This window comes from Bubalus kerabau, chromosome 13 (genome assembly GCF_029407905.1).
Source record: "Bubalus kerabau isolate K-KA32 ecotype Philippines breed swamp buffalo chromosome 13, PCC_UOA_SB_1v2, whole genome shotgun sequence".
Classification (NCBI taxonomy): Eukaryota; Metazoa; Chordata; class Mammalia; order Artiodactyla; family Bovidae; genus Bubalus; species Bubalus kerabau.
This window is the reverse complement of record NC_073636.1, coordinates 82,999,015-83,017,853: the sequence shown is the minus strand read 5'-3', so window position 1 is coordinate 83,017,853 and position 18,839 is coordinate 82,999,015. Positions and strand designations below refer to the sequence as shown.

The following is an 18,839-nucleotide window of genomic DNA, read 5'->3' as shown; positions in this document are numbered from 1 at the left end:
AGACACATGTGCTGAGAAAGCAAGAGATTTTATTGGGAAGGGCGCCCGGGTGGAGAGCAGGAGGGTTGAGGGAACCCAGGAGGACCGCTCTGCCACGTGGCTCGAAGTCTCAGGGTTTATGGTGATGGGATTAGTTTCCGGGTTGTCTTTAGCCAGTGATTCTGACTCAGAGTCCTTCCTGGCAGTGGACGCATCGCTCAGCCAAGATGGATGCCAGAGAGAAGGATTCTGGGAGGTGGTCAGACATGCGGTGTCTCTTTTTGACCTTTCCCGAACTCTTCTGGTTGGTGGAGGCTTATAGTTCCATGTTCCTCACCAGGACCTCCTGTCGTGAAACAGCTCATGAGGACGGTCGCTGTGGTGCCTGGCCGGGGCGGGCGGTCCCAGTCAGCGTGCTTCCCTAACACTGCCCTTCTTACTCTGGCCTCCTTTCTTCCACAAAAATATACTGAGATCCGAATAGGAAAATAATATAAAGCAGTGTATTGTTTATATACTTTTAAATTTTTCTATATATTATATTTTGACTCCCTCCCCCCCCCTAGTTTTCAACACCTGACAAAACCTTTCTGCTGGGGGGACAGGCCCCTCCCCGGGCTAGCTGATCCTTAGAGCAAAGCCCAGGCTGGAGCACTCCTCTCTCAAGTAAACCAGACCAGAGCCACACATCCCAGCAGGGAGTAACGTGCCCCTGCCTAATTCACCCTGGGGCCAGGTGCCAAGGGACCAGGACCACCCCTTCAGCTCAAAGCCCACTGAACTGATCCTCACCAGCCAGTCCACACTGTTTAATTTGCCCAGCTTTGTCTTTCCGGCAGAAATCCCAGTAACAGCCCTACCTGGCTTTCTATTCCTGTCGTGTGTGTGTGTGTGTGTGTGTGTGTGTGTGTGTGTGTGTGTGTGTGTGTGTTCATTCAGTCACTCGGTCATGACTCTTCACAACCCTATGGACTGTAGCCTGCCAGGCTCCTCTGTCTGTGGAATTTTCCAGGGAAGAATACTGGAGTGGGCTGCCACTTCCTTCTGCAGGGGATCTTCCTGATCAAACCTGCATCTCTTGCATCTCCCGCATTGACAAGTAGATTCTTTACCACTGAGCCACCTGGGAAGACTGTTCTGAAACCTGATAAAATTGTGGAATTTCCTCTGTGAGCCTGGGTGGTGACATCTCCCCTGGAAACTAGGAGTATCACATACTTTTTTGTTTTGACCCTCTCCTAAGTCAGAAAACTAAGATCATGGCATCCGGTCCCATCACTTCATGGCAAATAGATGGGGAAACAAGGAAAACAGTGGCTGACTTTATTTCTGGGGGCTCCAAAATCACTGCAGATGGTGACTGCAGCCATGAAATTAAAAGATGCTTACTCCCTGGAAGAAAAGTTATGACCAACCTAAACAGCATATTAAAAAGTAGAGACATTACTTTGCCAACAAAGGTCTGTCTAGTCTAGGTTATGGGTTTTCCAGTGGTCATGTATGGATGTGAGAGTTGGACTGTGAAGAAAGCTGAGCACCGAAGAATTGATGCTTTTGAACTGTGGTGTTGGAGAAGACTCTTGAGAGTCCCGTGGACTGCAAGGAGATCCATCCAGTTCATCCTAAAGGAAATCAGTCCTGGGTGTTCATTGGAAGGACTGATGCTGAAGCTGAAGCTCCACTTCTTTGGCCACCTGATGCGAAGAGCTGACTCATTTGAAAAGACCCTAATGCTGGGAAAGATTGAGGGCAGGAGGAGAAGGAGACGACAGAGGATGAGATGGTTGGATGGCATCACCGACTCAATGGACACGAGTTTGAGCAAGCTCCGGGAGTTGGTGATGGACAGGGAGGCCTGGTGTGCTGCACTCCATGGGGTCACAAAGAGTCAGACACAACTGAGCGACTGGACTGAACTGAGTCTCCTCTGTGGGCATACCTGAGGGAGCGTCACGTAAAGGGGCACATAGCAAGGAGCTAGTGAAGCACACGTTTTGGAGACAGAGCAAAACTTGCTGCCACCAGAGTAAAACTACTTGAAAATGACATTGCCCAAGAGCAAAGAAGAACAACAAAGTGTAGAGGAAATTACAGAGAGAGCAAGGAAATTTAACCAAGATGAAATTATCTGAACCCTGGAATAGAACTGCGCCCGGATTTGTAAAGTTGTGTTGACAGATTCTCTCCAAGGCCAGACTTTCATCAGCCTCTCCCGAGCTTCTTTAAATTAGGCCTGACTTTTGGGTTTTCGTGTTCCTCTCTGCATTTCCTGATTTTAGTAAAAGTCCTGCTAAGTCAGTTCAGCCAGAATTCCCCATCCGCCCAACCTGACCACGCTGTCTCACCTCCCTCTCTCACCAGTCCTTCACCCTCCACCGTCCCCCGGGCGAGGCCTGACCACCCTGGCCTGCCACAGAGAATCCCCCCCTTACCCCTTAGTCAAAGCTATGGCTTTTCCAGTAGTCACGTACAGATGTGAGAGTTGAACCATCAAGAAGGGAGTGTTGAAGAATTGATGGTTTCAAATTGTGATGTTGGAGAAAACTCTTGCGAGTCTCTTGAACTGCAAGATCATCAAACCAACCCATCCTAAAGGAGATCAACCCTGAATATTCACTGGAAGGACTAACGCTAAAGCTGAAGCTCTAATACTTTGGTCACCTGATGAGAAGAGCTGACTCACTGGAAAAGACCCTGATGCTGGGAAAGACTGAAGACAGGAGAAGGAGACGATGGAGGGTGAAATGTTTGGATGGCATCACCGACTTGATGGACATGAATCAGAACAAACTCCAGGACACAGCAGAAACAGAGGAGCCTGGCGTGCTGCAGTCCATAGAGCTGCAGAGCCGGACATGACTTAGAGGCTGGACCACAACAATGAACAGCTCCCTCTCCCTAGCGCCTCCTCGCAGTGATTTCCCACACTGCCGCCACCCCGCTCCTGTGCTGTGAGCTCCCACTTTCCCACAGTGTATCTGGAGTTGAGTCCATCTTCCCTCCAAGACCCCTCTGCTGCAGTCCCCACCCCATCCCAGTCAGACCCCTTCAATGTCTTTCTATTCATCGCTAACAAGTGTCATGAATATTATTTTTTCTTTGACAATGTGCTCACAAATTACCCTCTTAACTAATGAACATATTTTAAGTTGTGTTCATATTATTGCAACTGAATTCTAATTAGTAAAGCATTTTGCTTTTACCAGAAAAATTAATTTATTTCTGCATTTATTCAGTAAATAGATACCTCACCCCTAATATACTTTAGGCCCTATGTGGCAAAGAATGACAAAATTAATAACATACGATCCCTTGATGGGAGGAACACAGACAGACAGATACTTGCTTCTGCAGTGTAAAGTGCTGCTCACGTTATAGATTTATGTGAAGAAGGATTTTACTGGGAATATTGAATTTTTTTCTGCTATTCAGTGGTTTAGTACTCTGAAGTAAGTAAAGAGGGAGGAAAGAAATTCCAATACGTCTGATCTATTGAATGGCCTCCTCAGTGGAATATACTCATCAACACCAGGGTAGAGCGGTTCCTTAAACTCACATCTTATCTCCTTCACGGGGACTTAATCCTTCCACATCTACGACCGAATCTGTTTTCTGTGCCCAGCAAGGCTACATCTCAGTCAGATCTCCCAGGTCTCAAGGATTCCTTTTCTCTCTAACAATACTTTGAATAGTTTTTTATACCATTAAAGGAAAATTTCATAGAACTGGGAAAATCATGAATCTCATACAGATATAAAATCAGCCTGCGTTACAGATTTTATTTAATATTCATTGGTTAAATGAGCAAACCAGGCAGATAAGCCAGTACAATGGAGAAGTCAAAGAAGCACAATATATAAGAAGTTAAACATTAAAATGAATTAAAAATGGGTACCAAAACTAGCTTTCACTGGGAATGGAGCAAAATTCATTTACACATCAATGGACAGGAATTATTTTGTATTGCTTAGGTTATTCACAACTTACAGAGTTGTAGACTAAATCCCATAAAATCAGAATCAGAAAGCACGAAAGGTTTGCTCCAGATAATGTACAATTTTCAGTAAGGAACAAATCTTTCCTATGGTGTGTTGTAAATGATGAACACCAATTTTAAGGAAAATAATGAGATTCATCATTTATTAAGTGCTTATTTTGGTCAGGGGTCTTCCCAGGTGGCACTAGCGGTAAAGAACCCATCTGCCAGTGCAGGAAATGTGAGTTCCATCCCTGAGTCGGGAAGATCTCCTGGAGGAGAGTATGGAAACCCACACCAGTCTTCTTGCCTGGAGACTCCATGACAGAGGAGCCTGGTGCGTTACAGTCCATAGGGTCGCACAGAGCTGGACACGACTGAAGCAACTTAGCACGCTTTCACTGGTCTGTGCTGAACATCTGACAAGGCATCACCTCACTGGATCTATGCAACTAAACCTTGGCAGAAATTACCCCCACTTCACAGATGGAGAAACTCAGGCTTAAGAAATCTCAAAGTCACGTCGTTAATGAGGGTGGGCTTTAGGAACTGAAAACAGACGCCCACTTTTCTCACCTGACGCTGGCCGGCAGGCACACACTCGAAGGCAGAGGGTGGTTTCTTAGACTCTCCCCTGTGCTTAAAAGATGATGGCAGTTTGCAATTCTGTTGCAGAGAAGAAGCCAACTCTGACTCTGTATTGAAAACTGTTTCTTTGGCTTGCTTTTTTGTTGTTGCTTTTGTCATTATAATCATGCATAACAGCCTGCCTCAGAGGACCCTGCTCCTCTGCCTGACTGTAAATCGGCGTGCCTTTGTTCAACTCAGAGAGGAGAACCTGAGCCTGCCCACCTGGGTATGTGTTCAGCTGCCAAGTCGTGTCTGACTCTGTCGTGGCCCACCAGGCTCCTCTGTCCATGGGGTTCTCCAGGCAAGAATACTGGAGGGGTTGCCATTTCCTCCTCCAGGGGACCTTCCCCACCCAGGGGTTGAACATCTCCTGCACTGGCAGGCAGATTCTTTACTGCTGAGCCACTGAGCCCACCTGTGAATAGCTACAACAAAAAGAGGAGATTAACACATGCCTTCCAGCGGCTGGCCGCTCCCAGAGGCGTCTTGGAAGACGGAAGACCCTTCCTCACCTCCCCATCCCTCCCTCTCCCTCTCTACCCCACCGCTCCTCAAGGCTTCTCTCTCTCTGACTGTGAAAGAACCTGGCATACAGACCCGGGCACAACAGCCACTCTCAGACACTGGTCTGCCACCTTCTCGGTCAGTCGGCTTTCTGAATAAAGTCACACTCCTTGCCGCAACCCCTCATCTCCTGGATGCACTGGCCTGCCCCTGTGCGGCGAGCAGAGTGAGCGTGGACTTGGTAACACTTTAGTGTCTGTCTCCTTCTATCTGACTGCTTCACTGAGTTGCATTAACTGCAGGCTCCCCTCAAAGTGTCTGTGATCCCTCCTATAATTCAAACACATATGTATCACGTATTAGCCAAACAAGAAAGCTGAGGGGGTCCCCCTTGGCTCAGTGGATAAGAATTCACCCAGTGCAGCCAATGCAGGAGGCATGAGTTCGATCCCTTGTCCAGAAAGATCCCACGTGGCATGGAACAGCTAAGCCTGTGCACCACCTCTACTGGTCCAGCGCTCCAGAGCCCGGGAGAAGCCCGCGGGCCCCAGAGCCCGCGCTCTGCACAGAGGGACGCCGCCACGGGAGAAGCAGCACAACCCGAGAGGCTCCCGCTCACCTCACTAGAGAGAGCCCACCCAGCAACTAGACCCACCTCAGCGTCAATAATATATAAAAAAAGAGAAAACGGAAAACTGAGAGTCTTGAGGGAGCAGGGTGCACGTTAGATGAACAACGATTTCCAAAGAGCAAAGTCTGTAAGTACATTGATTCTTCCTTTTCCCTCTACTCCATAGCCAATGAATATTAAAGATCTACATAACAGTATGAAAATGACAATGTGAACCAAATCAGATTCCAGGCAACTCTACTTCTGCCATGCCTGTCACAATCATACTCCAGCAGAACCAAAGAACTCATGTTCTTACTCACAGCAGGTTGCAGGGGCATGACTTCCACTTGGCTCTGACTTAAAGAAAACCTTTGGGAGCCAACATACATCATTTCCCTAAGCAGGCGCAGAAAGGTAGCTTAGCAAACTAAAGACTGGATTTACTGGATTAAGCACCTGGCTTAAGGAGATTTAAATCCGACTTAATGACATTGCTAGTCCCTGGAGCCACTGGTTCAAATCCTAACTAAAGCTTTTGCTCTTCATCAGAAAATGCCAGCAAATTTGCATTATTTTGTAGATCAGGGGAAAATCTCAGAAACATTTTCATGTCTCCTTGTCACACCGTAAATATGAATTTCCTAACGACAAGCCACTTCCCTATAGAGGATGGTGTTAATGCCAGCAGGCCTTATCTTGGCTCAGAACTCATTCTGTTCCCAAGAGAGAATTTCTGCAACACTGGACAAAGCGTTTTGTCTTCCCCATTCCTTTCACTCAGCCCTTCTGGGCCTTTGTTCAAATGTCATCTTCACAGTGAAGCAATTACTTTAAACCTTCTTAAAATAAAATTGCGTCACCTCCATTTCCACCCATTTTCTCCCTGCTTCGTCTTCACTGCTCTGACTACTGTCTCACATGTTACACAGTTTATGTACTTTAGCCTCTCTATGGCTCAGTGGGTAGAGAATCTACCTGCGGTGCAGGAGACACAGATTCAATCCCTGGATCAGGAAGATCCCCTGGAAAAGGAGATGGCAGCCCACTCCAGTGTTCTTGCTGGGAAATCCCATGGACAGAGGAGCCTGGTGCGCTACAGTCCAAAGAGTCGTACATGGCTGAGAAATTAAGCACACACGTCCCCATCTAGAATTAAAGCTCAGTGAGTATCAAGACTACATGTGTTTAGCAGTACAACCAGAGCCTAAAACAAGGGTTAAATACAGAGAGGGTCAATGTACTCCTGCTGAATGATCACACGAATCTCAGCAAACGGCTTTGGTCTTCCAAGGCCCACAGGTGCCTCTCACCTCTGCTGTCTGTCTGTCCGTCCCACCCGTCTCCCCATCGTGTCTGTGGTCCGGCGGCCCCGCCACCCTGCAGCTGCGTCTCTTCAATCCCACCCATCTCCCCATCATTTCTGTGGTCCGGTGACCCCGCCACCTCTGCTGTCTGTCTGTCTGCCCCACCCCATCTCATTTCCTTGATTCCTGACTTCACGTATCTCTTCACATTCTTGAACACGGGAATCTTATTGGTCATTGATTATTCGATGGACTGGCATCTTCTCCCAGCCACAGAGGTCTTCCACCAATGGCCTGCTATCAACAAGACCTGCTGATTTGAGACAGAGGTCTTAGCCAAAGAAAATGAAACTTCACTGGGGCCGGAGTGAAAATAAATCAATAATAATTAAAAAGATCTAGCTAGACAAATAATAATAGCAGTGGAGAAAAGATCTGAGACAATGAGAACAGCATTGCCCAAGTCCAGAGGTGAAACGTGCTTTGTGCTTTGGGGAACTAAAGGAAATTCACTGCGGCTGCATGAGGACATTTCCCCTGGTTCCCGGGGAAATGTTTCCAAGACCCCCAGTGATGTGGGAGCCAGGGACAGTGCCAAGCCCCGTACACACGCTCTGTGTTCCCTCCTACAGTAACAGGTGGGTGTACACAGAGCCTGGATATACTTGACAAGGCGGTGATTCCATCCTAGGCTGGATAGAACAGGACAGTGTGAGATTTCAACACACTACGTAGAATGGCATGCAGCTCTTAAGCTATAAATTGTTAATTTCTGGAGTTTTCCATTTAATATTTTCTGGCCATGGTTAGTCTCAGGTAACTGAGGCCACAGAAAGTGAAACTGTTACCGAGTCCAAGCTCACTCTACTGGTCGCACAATAGGCCAATAAATCTGAGAGACAAGGAGTTGACGCAAGAAATATGACTTTATTTGGAGAGCCAGCTGACCAAGAAGGTGGCAGACTAAAGCCTCAAACTAACCATCTTGTTGCGGCCTAGATGCCAATTGTTTTATGGATCAGAGATGGGGGGGAGAAAACAAAGTAAAAGCCGTGTGATTTTGTAAGTGTCTCCTAGAATGGCAAGTATCAGCAGGGGGCGGGTTAGCTTCTTTCTCTTGGTCGCGTCACAGGTGGTGTGAGAGCGCGTCTCCTGCCGTGTCGATGAGCAAGGCTGTCACGGCAGCTGGATTCTGGCCCTCCAAACGCGAGCTTCTGAGCCACGCTACAGGCAGCGCCTCCCCCAAAATAGGAACTGAAGGATGCCTCAGCCGGTGGTGGTGCCCTGTGAGCTAACCAAGGGCTGCAGCCTCAGGGTCAGGCCGAGCGGGCAGCGGCCCCTGGGCTTCCCAGGTGGTGGCAGTGGTGGAGAACACTCCCGCCGACCTGGAGATGTGAGAGATGCGGGCTCCCTCCCTGGGTCGGGAAGATCCCCTGGAGGAGGGCCTGGCAACCCACTCCAGTGCTCTTGCCTGGAGAATTCCATGGACAGAGGAGCCTGGCAGGCTAGAGTCCACGACGTTCCAAAGAGTCAGACATGACTGAAGTGATTTAGCATGTAAAATAACAAAAACGGCAAAAACAAGGGTTAAAGTCAAAGAAATAGATGTATCATGGAGTCAAAATTAACCCTTCCTGGTTATAAAACTGTGGATAAAGAGGAATGACTGTGTGGGATAAAGTGTTGAAAAAGTAAACAGATGTCAGATGTCAGCAGAACTTACAAACTTAAGAAACCTGGGTTTCATTGTGAAAAATATGAAATAATATTAGTTTGTTGTTGTTGTTGTTGTTTTTAAAGAAAAGATATTAGGATTTTAATCAAGTTAACACCACCATCTTACTGCTTGCTTCTGGATTCAAAACTATACATAAGCTCCACACCCAGTCTCTGAATTCTTATCTGTTCTTCAGTTCAGTTCAGTCGCTCAGTCATGCCTGACTCTTTACGATCCCATGAATCGCAGCACGCCAGGCCTCTCTGTCCATCACCAACTCCCAGAGTTCACTCAGACTCACGTCCATCGAGTCAGTGATGCCACCCAGCCATCTCATCCTCTGTTGTCCCCTTCTCCTCCTGCCCCCAATCCCTCCCAGCATCAGAGTCTTTTCCAATGTGTTGTGAAAGACAGGGAAGCACGGGCTTCATGGGCAACCCACAGGCAATTCATGGAGTCTGAGAGTCTAACGGCAACAGTGCAAGTACATGCTTGGTGAAATCTGACACTTCTGAGATCTTCCTTCCCACAGTATTTGAAGCCTTAACACTTGGCTGAAGAAGCACAGGCTAGGCATTTTTGAAGATGTCTTCCTACTTCTTTCTGAGCTTCAATTCCCTCTTTGGTAAAATGATAAAATTGGTAAATGGTAAAATGGCAGAAAGTGAAGAACTAAAGAGCCTCTTGATGAAAGTGAAAGAGGAGAGTGAAAAAGTTGGCTTAATGCTCAACATTCAGAAAACTGAGATCACGGCATTCAGTCCCATCAATTCATGGCAAATAGATGCAGAAACAGTAGAAACAGTGAGAGACTTTATTTTCGGGGGCTCCAAAATCATTGCATATGGTGAGTGCAGCCATGAAATTAAAAGACGCTTACTCCTTGGAAGAAAAGTTATGATCAACCTAGAGAGCATATTCAAAAGTAGAGACATTACTTTGCCAACAAAGGTCCGTCTAGTCAAGGCTATGGTTTTTCCAGTGGTCATGTTTGGATGTGAGAGTTGGACTATAAAGAAAACTGAGCACCAAAGAATTGATGCTTTTGAACTCTGATGTTGGAGAAGACTCTTGAGAGTCCCTTGGACTGCAGGGAGATCCAACCAGTCCATCCTAAAGGAGATCAGTCCTGAATATTCATTGGAAGGACTCATGTTGAAGCTGAAACTCCAATACTTTGGCCCCCTAATGCAAAGAGCTGACTTGAAAAGATCCTGATGCTGGGAAAGATTGAGGGCGGGAGAAGAAGGGGACAACAGAGGATGAGATGGTTGGATGACATCATCTTGATTCAATGGACATGAGTTTCAGTAAACTCTGGGAGTTGGTGATGGGACAGGGAGGCCTGGCGTGCTACAATCCATGGGGACTGCAAAAAGTCGGACACGACTGAGCGACTGAACTGAAAATTAGGACAGAAACTTCCTTGGTGCATTATGATAATTAAAAGACACAACATATGTCTAGAACAATATCTGATACACAGAAACCCTCAATAAACTACAATTATTGGTCAGCCTACATAATTTCTAATGGCTGTTAATGGTTGTTGTTTTCATAGGCTAAAAGAACCAAAACAACTATTAGAATCACCAATTTAGTTCTGGGAGCAAAATAAACTAAGTAAGGTTATCACTAATCTCACAATAATAACAAATGCATAAAATCAATAATCATTAATACACCATCAATAATCAACACATTCCCTTGGCCTTAGCCCAAAGTACAAAAGCAAGAAATAAATGTTATCATTAACATATCCAATTCATGGGTCATTTTCAATATATTTCAAAGGAATCAAAATAATCTTCCTAATTGTTTCTCTCAATTATCCATCGTTTCATAGTAAAGTCTTACTTTGTCTTAAGCAATTCCTGATAATAGGAATTCATAGAAAACGTAGCCGGAAGGTATCTCAAGCCAGTGTTCAGCAGGAGCTCAATTGGACTCAAATTACGTTCAACTAACCCAGACCTTTCCAATGCTTGTTTGTATTCAGTTGATGTATTCCTTCCTGTGTCTCCGCCTAACCTCACTCCCCACCGTGTCATTAGCAGCTGCAGCTGCACTGCTGCCTGAGCACATTAACCGAATGCAGAATCGGTGGAAAACGGAACACGTCCTGCTTGGCCTGGAGTGCTGGGTGTCTCTCAAGTTCACTCCTTTGTCCATTCATTCAGGTCACTCTAATTATACGAGCAAGAACATCTAACTTTGGGAGACCCACAGGTAGACTCAGGGACGACAAGGGCCTGAGTGCTGGTAGACTGTTTGGAGCTAATCCCGGGGAGCTCAGCGAGGGAGGAAGTGAAGAAAGCACACCAGGCAAGGAGAAAGCAACAAAGCGCGAGGCGATGAGCAAGTTCCAGCCACAGGCCTGTGGGCAGACATCCCCGGAGGGCCTTTGTGAAATCACTTAAAACACGCTTCAGACTCATCCCACTGGGGGTGGAGGAGGCTCCGCCAGTCACCCAGGATCTCCCGTCGGCCACTGATGGAGGGCTGTGCGTCCTTCTGCTCCAGCAAGCTCCCAGAGGGGAGAAACCAGAGACAGGAGAGGTGCGTGAGCCCAGGCTGAGATGGCGGGGTGCCTACGCACTGCCAGGGAGTTCAAGCAGGCAGCTGCAGGGCAGGGCGCCCGCTGCAAAGAAGCAACTCCTGAAGGAGTGAAGGAATCGTGCATGCCAGCGCTTCAAGCACTGCCTGGCACAGGGCTGCTGTTGTCGTCTAGTCGCGAAGCCCTGTGTCCGGCTCTTGTGCAGGCCCCTGGGTTGTAGCCCGCCTGGCTCCTCGTCCAGAGATTTTCCAGGCAAGAGAGCTGGAGTGGTGAGCCATTCCCTTCTCCAGGGGATCTTCCCCACCCAGGGATGGAACCCGCGGCTCCGGCCATGTCTCCTATCTTGCAGGTGGATTCTTTACTGCTGAGCCACCAGGGACGCCCTCCTGGCACAGGGGAGTAAGTGCTGTATCATCTTAGATCCTGTTACCTTGTTTAAGATACTCTAGGCTCCATTCTAGGCATTTGGGAGAAGAATGACCTGGCTCCTGCCCTGGATAAGCACATAATTATACTCAGGTTCAAAAACAAAACGCCCTCTCAGAGAACAGTGTCCACATGTATGTGTATTCACTGCAGTTTCAGAACCACACTCATAATTTAGGGTTCTTTGAATGTCCAATTAACTTATCGTTTTTATTATATTCTTGTTTCACAATGGAGACAAAGATCAAATAAAGAAGAAAAAGGAGCAGAGGTTATATATTGTTATTTTATTCTTTCTTGTGCATCAAGAGAAAAATAAACAAGGAAAAATTCCTGAACTTTCAGGCCTCCTGTTCCCCAGTTACAATGTTTCAGAAAGCAAAAGTTACATCTCTAGGCTTCAGAAATGAGAGAACCTGAATCTCTTAGAAACATGCTCTAAATTTCTCCTATAGGAACACATTTCCGTAATTCCATTGGGTGTTATCTTTAAACTTGTAACCCTGGAAATATGATGGGGAAGAGAAAAGCAAAACAAACACATAAAACATTCACTCCTATCCGTCACCTGCTGTCTGTTCAGCGGGTTTCTATCTGATCAGAATTAACACGGCAGATGTAGACAAATGAATGTAGACAAATGACTGCTACCTTCCTGGAATTATTTCAGGTTATTCTTTATCTCCAGCCATTTATCAGGAAGAATAAAAGGGGAGACACACACACACACATGCTGATAATCCACACACATACACAAAAGATGTTCAGGAAGTCACAACTATAGATCTAGCAGACCCCAACCCTTCGATTTATTCATTTTTTGTTTCTGGTTAAAACATAACTTCTGAGTGATTTGTAAACTCCCCAATATAATTGCCCAAGTGCATTAGCCTTTAATGACCTTCCAAGTCAATTTTTCCAAGAAATGCGAAGTAATCTCCTCTAGTCTCTGACAGATTTAATGGCCCTCTGTGCACCAAGAAAAGCATGTCTGTGTAGCTGGGGTAAGCTGTGCATTGGAGGCATTATTCAGACACTTTGATAAAAACATAAAATGGATAAGATGGCCTCTCTATCCTCAAGAAAATTTTTCAATATGCTTTATATTTTGATTTTCAGATTCAGTTGGTATTCTTGCTTTCTAATACTTTGTTGATCTCTAGGTAGCACTCTCAGTTTTCTGGTTAGAGTTCAAGCCAATTTTTGAATAATCAACCTCTTGTGAAACTGGTTGTTAATACAAATTAACTTTTTTTTGACTAGTGGGAAATTTAAGTTGCCAAATGCGGTGGGGCGGGGAGGGGGGGGGTCGGTGTCGCAGAGGAAGAAGCATCTATGGTTTATGGACCTCATTAATGAGACAAAGGCTTCAAGTGTTTTAATTGGAAAAAGGCTAATATCAAGTTTTCAAATGAAACCCTAAAAGAAGCAAGAGTTAAATCTCAAATTTGATGCTATGAATATTCTAGTTTAAAATTAAAGAAAATATTCTCATATACCTTCACCAATCTGAAACAAAGAAACATCATTTATAGTTTATAAGCAACTCTTGCTGTTTTCTTGGTTGGTGTTTTAAATGCAATTTGTTTTTAAATTAAAAAAAAAAAAAAGAACTAATCCCAATGGTTTTTTCCATCAACATTTGAATTATTTGTTATGCATTTATTCCACACACATATTCTTTAAAATTTCCACCTCTCTACCCACTTCCTTTCTCCTGCCTTGGCAAGATCCTATTCACCTGGGAGAAAAGACTTCTAATGTTTGTGACAACTGAGCCTCCTTCGCTGAACAATCACTGTCATTTGAACTAATTTTCCTTGTGATAAAGCAATTTTAATACAGCTCTTTTGAACAACCAAAAGAGAATACATTAGCTATCTCCATATCACAATCCTTCACAATGCATGATTGCTTTGTAGCACTTCTTTCTGTAAATTACATGGTCATTATTTAGATATAGGATATGTGTTTAGATAGAAGATGTCTTTGACTCCACCCTCAGACTGCATATGCCATAGATAAAGTTGGTATTTTCTCACTTCCCAATGTTCCCAATTAGTTGTGAGCAAATATTGATTTAATGAACATTAGTTGAAAGGGTATTGGGCTTTAAGATATACTTGGTGGGAAAAAAACAATGCACTTGGCTTCTAAATCATAATGACAGACAAGTAATCTCTCTTGTGATTAATATTCTTCATGTATTGATATAAACGGAAGTCCTATGTATATATCTACCTCATACTGTTTTGAGAATCAAATAAGTTATTAGCTATTAAACACTTAGAAAAGTTCCTGGCATACTGAGGTGAGACATTAATAACTGTTAGACACTGATGTTACTATTTTTCAACTATTATTATTAGTTTCTTCCAAGCATCCAGCCCCTAGTCCAGCAACAGTTCCTCTCCTGGCCACCCTTCAGTCCTTGAGCTTTTGGTGGGACTGCCACCTAACTCTCTCAGCAGCTTCAACCAAGTAGGCAGGGGACCTGAGTGCACCAAATGGCATGCCTGTACTCAAGGGCACACAGGGTCACCATGAGCCAAGTTTCCCGGTTTCAACAAGGCCAGCAGTGGTCATGTGCCGATGTGAGACACAGACCATAAAGAAGGCGGAGCACCAAAGAATTGACACTTTTGAACCGTGGTGTTGGAGAAGACTCTTGAGAGTCCCTTGGACAGCAAGGAGATCCAACCAGTCCACCCTAGGCAAATCAACCGTGAGTATTCGTTGGAAGGACTGATGCTGAAGCTCCAATACTTTGGCCATCTGATGTAAATAGCCGACGCACTGAAAAAGACCTTGATGCTGGGAAAGACTGAGGGCAGGAGAATAAGGGGACAAAGAGGATAAGGTGGTTGGATGGCATCACCGACTCAAAGGACATGAGATAGTGAAGGACAGGGAAGCCTGGCATGCTGCAGTCCATGGGGCTGCAAAGCATCAGACATGACTTAGTGACTGAACAACAACCAGAGTGAGTGAAGATGAACGTAAGCTGGCAATATGGAGAGCGAGAGAAGGAAAACCAAGGGGAGGGGAGAAGACAGAGAGGAGGAGACCAATGCCATCATCTGAGCCCCTGAATCCATCAATCTATCATCTAAACTTACAACAGCCAATACAGCTCTTAGGCTCCCTTTTTTTTTGAGTTTTAGCCAATTTGATTAAGATATACATTCAGATTAGATCTAAATGTCTATCAACCGCAACCAATAAAAAGCACTGACAAATACAACCATTGATTCTTCATCTGCCAAAAGAAAGAGCTGACAGAATAAACTCCGCTGAAATTCTAAAACCCTGTGTTGATACGGCAGCAATCTCACAGTCAGTAACTCAGGCAAGTCTATTCAGATGACCTCAACCAGTTCTGAGCAGTGGTCCCCAACCTTTTTGGCAGCAGGGACCGGTTTTGTGAAAGACAATTTTTTCACAGACCAGAGGGTGGGTTAGAGAGGTGGGGAGTGGTTTCAGGATGCCCTGATGGCTCAGGTAAGGAATCTGCCTGCAGTGCCGAAGACCTGGGTTCGATCCCTGGGTGGGAAGATCCCCTGGAGAAGGAAACGGCAACCCACTCCAGCCTTCTTGCCTGGAAAAGCCCATGGGAGGAGCCAGGCTACCATCCATGGGGTTGCAAAGAGTCTGGCATGACTGAGCAACTTTGCTTTCATGTACATTGCATTTGTTGTGCATTTCTGTTATTACTGTTACATCAGCTCCACCTGAGATCATCAGGCATTAGATCCTGCAAGCTGGGGACCCCTGGTTTAGAAAGTCTAAGAAGCACAACATCTTTTACTCCCTAAGAGTGGCTGAGGTTGCAAGGAGGCGGTTCTCCCACCACAAGGCTGATGTTGACTTCCAACGGTATTTCACATACCAAATCTTCTTCCCACATAGAAAGGGAAAAAGTGGATACAATGGCTACTTTTCCTCTTAAACAAAAGTACACTTCATCATGAATACAGCAAGACAGCAATATGCAAAAAGCAAATGCAAAGGACCTAAGATGCTGCAGTATTTTATAAAGTGAAACTCTCTTCATCTGGTCATAGTGGATTTTCAAAACAATTGAGGGAAAGTAAACATTCGTGAACTAGAACTCCAGCAAGCTGTCTAAGGACTGCTGTCTCAATCTTCTGAAATTAGGGAAAGAGACTATCAGCTCTGTGGTAGCTAAGAGCAGGGCAGTTAACCTGAGTTCTAAACTTGGCATGATCACTCAGACTGTACAATAAGTTGAGGGAACTGACTTGAAACATACTTCAGTTTCCCTACCTGGGATATAAGAGGCTTGGCAAAGGTGATATCCAAGATCCACAGAGGTTCTTCAGTTCTCCAGTTCTATGAGATCCTAGAAGACTGGAAGTGTGGAGAGAACCTTATCATAAAGACTTCTTTTCAGATTGAGAGCTGTAAGAAGGGGAAAAAGGGGTTATCATTTTACACGTGAACAATGAGAACAAGATATGACAAGTAATCGTGGATCGGTATACTAGAACTGTCAAGGAGAGACAGCTTCTTAGAGGGAAGATATTTGAAGATCTTTGTAGAAAATGCCCCATAAGAGAGCTTCAAAGTCTGGAGACTGAAACTTATAATATTCCTTGGGAAAGTGCCATTTTATTTTTTAAGTGTTTTAAAGGGCTTTTTTTCCTTCTCATTTTTTAAAGATGTGTATTACAAAAAGACAACGTTTACATAAAAGACACAGAAAAAAAATAGCTTCCTCTTCCTGCTATCATCTTTTTCAGGCCTTAGGGGTTTTTTTGTTTGTTTTCTCTGTTAAACTAGATAAAGGTTGAGCAGGGTATAGAGGAAAGTGGAAAGGTGCTGGAAAAGTTCCTCTTTCAATTAGCATCTTTATCAGGACTGCTGGCCACATTTAATGCAGTAATGTTCCTCTAATGCAGAGACACAGCAGGGGCAGAGATTTCGAGTTAATGATGCCTGAGTCTGTCCTGCTTGCCTCTCCAGACTCCCAGGCCCGGCTTCCCCTTGCCATTCTCTCTTGGAGATTCAAACTTCTGATCTCAATATTTGTTCTTCATAGATGCTGACGTTAATCCGCACATAATTTTTAAGCTTTATTCACGCCGATCTTTGAGAGAGTGTGTCCCCATAGTGCAGACGGTTGGAGAAGTTATTTATTAAGCAAGCACCTTGGAAACGGAGACTTGAAAATGTGATTTCTATTGGCTGTAAACGCCAAGAACGTCAATATTCATTATGCTGGCTTAGCAGGAAGCTATTTTTCATCAATTGCCAGAACGATCCACCTTAACAAACAAACAACGCCATGAGAAAATTTTAAGTAATTAACATACTTAATCGATTAAGTCAGGAGAAATTAAAAGGAGGGTCCTCTTTCTGTCTCATCATAGATCAGCTGCCCTGAAGAGTTGGATAAAATGGTTTTGAGCAGTTATCAGACACTCTTATCAAGGACTCCAAGGAGCACTGGAAGCAATTAAACCAACACATGGTTTTTCCTCTGTGTCCTGAATTCGTATCTGATCCCATGTACTTCGGCATACAACTTACACATCCAACTCAGTTTTGCTTAAAAGTACATTCATTTGGACATTTCTCATCATTTCAGATCTGGCATCTTTGAGAAAAACCCATTTTTTAGGCACCCTATATAATTCTATACAGATTCATTACTACCAGAAATCAAATTCATCATCTACAAAACCTTCTGAAAGTCACAGGAACCACCCTTCCTATGCTGTGATGCAAAATGATGGGGTTGCAACAAGGATGTTAGCACTTTGTCTCCTGTACTGTGAGACTGCCCTATTATTTTGTGGCTGGAGAAAACGTTGTACAGGACCTTTCAATCTAAGTACACCAAGATTAATTTTTTTAGAGGTGCCGATAGCTTGACTGATAGAATATCGACTCCTGATATGTTCTTTCACTTGAGTGTGCACCCAAGGCTACAGTGATGAGATGTAAATAGCCTGAATCTCTTACTCTGACACAGGCTTTTATTTTTCAACTCAGAGTACAAGTAACACCCACAAATCCATCTCTGTCTGAAAAAAGGAAGAATACTTATACGCATAAGATAGGCAACATCTGGTAGCCAAATGTTTATAAGCAAAGCACAGTTGTCCTTGAATAGCTGCAAGTCTGGAATGAATCAGTAAAATAACTTTCAGGAGCTAAAAATCCTTAATTATTTGTGGATAACAGCTTCGCTCTGCTCTGGGGCCTGTTGCTAGCTCAGGTTCTACCGTGACAGAAGTACGTGGGGCTAGTCATAATGGCAGCCACAGGAGCCTAAGCTGAACGTTTGGTCAGGCGCTTTCCTATCATCTCATCTGATCTTCACAATGTCTCTGAGAGGCAAGTATTATTATTCTTTGTGATCAGTCACTCAGTCGTGCCCATTTCTTTGTGGCCCCATGGACTGCAGCCCGCCAGGCTCCTCTGTCCATGAGATTCTCCAGGCAAGAACACTGGAGTGGGTTGCCATGCCTCCTCAAGGGGATCGTCCCATGAATGATGTTAAAAATAAAACATTTATTTTCAAATTCAAAAAGAAGTAAAAATTAGGAAAAAAAAAAATAAGAGTTAGGAAAAGTAGTGTCAACAAGTGACCTGTCTCTCATCAGCATCTAGGAGCCAGCTGGTGGGGAAGGAGGGCTCTACGGCCTCGCCTGTCTGCTCGCCATAAAAGCAGTAGCACATTTCACAGCTGCTGAAAAGCATGTTTCCTCAGAGTTTCTGAGTAATGAGATTGTCTGGGCAAGGAAAATAGAACATCATGCTCCAGCAAGAAAAATTGATCAGGTAACTGAAACCATCGCTGATCCCGTCCCTCCCTACTTGCAGCGGGTCTCAGCTGGAGCAAGACAGACACCAGTAACTGGACCCTGGTCTCCGGCCGCCGTTCAACACGAGAACAGCTGGCTATTTAAGATTTACAGCACTGAGGAAAACATCACTTCACCTCAACCCACTGAACTGGGTTCTCCAGGAAATTTTGATCTTAGGGAAGCCACCAACTGCTGGGCGGAACTGACCAAAATTTCCCCCACCTGGCTCTCCCCCGACGCGACCGCTTGCCATGCTGCCTGCCACAGCTCCCCTGCTTCAGCTCCTGAAGCTCATTC

At 45.0% G+C, this 18,839-nt stretch overlaps 1 long non-coding RNA gene across 6 annotated transcripts in view; it reads right to left on the bottom strand.

The window, feature by feature from the left end:
* Positions 1-18,839, bottom strand: part of LOC129626135 (uncharacterized) — a 168,643-nt gene that overhangs the window by 142,995 nt on the left and 6,809 nt on the right. For 4 of the 6 annotated variants that reach the window (XR_008701788.1, XR_008701786.1, XR_008701787.1 and 1 more), the window contains exon 3: positions 15,994-16,128. This is a non-coding gene — a long non-coding RNA (uncharacterized LOC129626135). Of the gene's footprint in view, positions 1-12; positions 326-7,913; positions 8,547-15,993; positions 16,129-18,839 lie in introns of those variants that run through there. The other 2 variants (XR_008701785.1, XR_008701784.1) reach the window with 2 other exon arrangements.